We start from the raw sequence: 1,578 nt of genomic DNA, 5'->3' as shown, positions 1-1,578 counted from the left end.
ACAGGACAAGGAGCAGTGGGCTCAAGCTGCAGCAAGAGAAGTTGAGGTTGGATATTAGGAAGCACTTTCTCCCGAGGAGGGTGGTGAAGCACTGGAACGGCTCCCCAGAGAGGTGGTGGGAGGTGTCCTTGGAGGTGTCAAAGACCCAGGTAGACAAAACCTTGACTGGGATGATGTACTTGGAGCTTTGAGCAAGGGTTGGACTAGATGTGACATCCTGAGGTCTCTTCCCACCCTCATTTTCTGTGATGTCTATCTTTTGGAAACATACAACCCCGTGCATTACCACCTGGTGTGTTCCTGCGCCCATCATTCTCAGCCGGGCACCCCGACAACAACTTAAAACCGACGTTGATTCAGACCATCGTGCCTGAAGAGGTTTCGCTAACATCATCTGGGAGAATCAGTCCAAATGTTGAAAGAGGTTAAGAGTTGGAAGTTGAAGGAGGGTTTTGTATATGAAAATGAGAAACGCTTTCCAGGCTGACACCAATGATTTATTGCAGTTTTGCTGAAGATTGGCCGGACTTCTTAAATGGTGCAAATATTCACGTTTTCATACTTAGTAGATGCTGCGTTTGAACTTTGCCTAACAACGCAGATGCTATATTTGAACTGTGCTTGGCTGGGATGATGTAGTTGGGCCTGGGCCTGGTCCTGCTTGGAGCAGGGGTTGGACTAGCTGTGACCTCCTGAGGTCCCTTCAACCCTCCTTGTCTCCGATTCTGTGTGCATAGGGTTCCTCTACACAGTTCTGGATGTGAAAGAAAAATGATTAGTTATTTTATTTCCCAGGTCCGTATTCTACTGTGTCTGTTGCCTGCCTTACACTGATAAACGTAAGATGTCATTTATTACAGGGTTACAATTGGCATGCATGCCTTTTCCTTTTTAAAGATGGAAGGCAAGTGCTGTCAAGTGACTAACGGAGGCTGGGAGTGAGGCCTTCTGGATATAATTCATGGTTCTGCCACTGAGTTATTTTAAGTAAACCTGGCAAGTCAGTTAATGTGTGTGTGACCAATTCCCATCTGTAAAATAAATATATGAGTACTAATACTGATATGTACCTCTCAGGAGTGTGCAGCCCTAATCCTCTTGTGTTTGTAAAGCATTTTGAGATCAGTGGCTGAAAAAGGCTAGAACTGAGTGACGCTTTTCCCCTCCCTGCTGTCAGTCGTGGTAGACCCCTGAGGCAAATGCTGGCTATTGGACTTTTTTGCTTATTGTATAAACTGGTGAACAGGTAAGAACGATGCTGTTCAGTTGCTCCTTCACAAAATAACCAGAGTCCTGTGCAAGCTGCATGCTTTGCACCTTTGGATGGTGTATCAAAGGAAACCAGAGCTGAGTTTGATCCCAGTTCTGCAGCAGACTTTGTGATCTGATGCCCAATTGCTGTCTCTGCCTCTTTTTCTCCATCCAGAGTCTGGGATAAAAAAGAACTGCTTTTGGAAATGCTGTAAGACCTTTTGAACAGTATTGACTAAATAGCAGATATTATACCTTGCTTGAGAATGGACATTGTTTTCTGGATTATAATCCAGAAGCAAATTAAAAAAAAAAAAAAAAAAAAAA

General features: G+C 44.2%; 1 protein-coding gene across 4 annotated transcripts in view; it reads left to right on the top strand.

The window, feature by feature from the left end:
• EXOC6B (exocyst complex component 6B) overlaps positions 1-1,578 on the top strand; it is a 430,229-nt gene that overhangs the window by 340,963 nt on the left and 87,688 nt on the right. The window lies entirely within an intron of this gene.

Source organism: Gavialis gangeticus, unplaced genomic scaffold (assembly GCF_001723915.1).
Source record: "Gavialis gangeticus isolate Ggan-Ray unplaced genomic scaffold, GavGan_comp1, whole genome shotgun sequence".
NCBI lineage: Eukaryota > Metazoa > Chordata > Crocodylia > Gavialidae > Gavialis > Gavialis gangeticus.
Note: the sequence above shows the minus strand (reverse complement) of the source record. Positions and strands in the feature narration are given on the sequence as shown.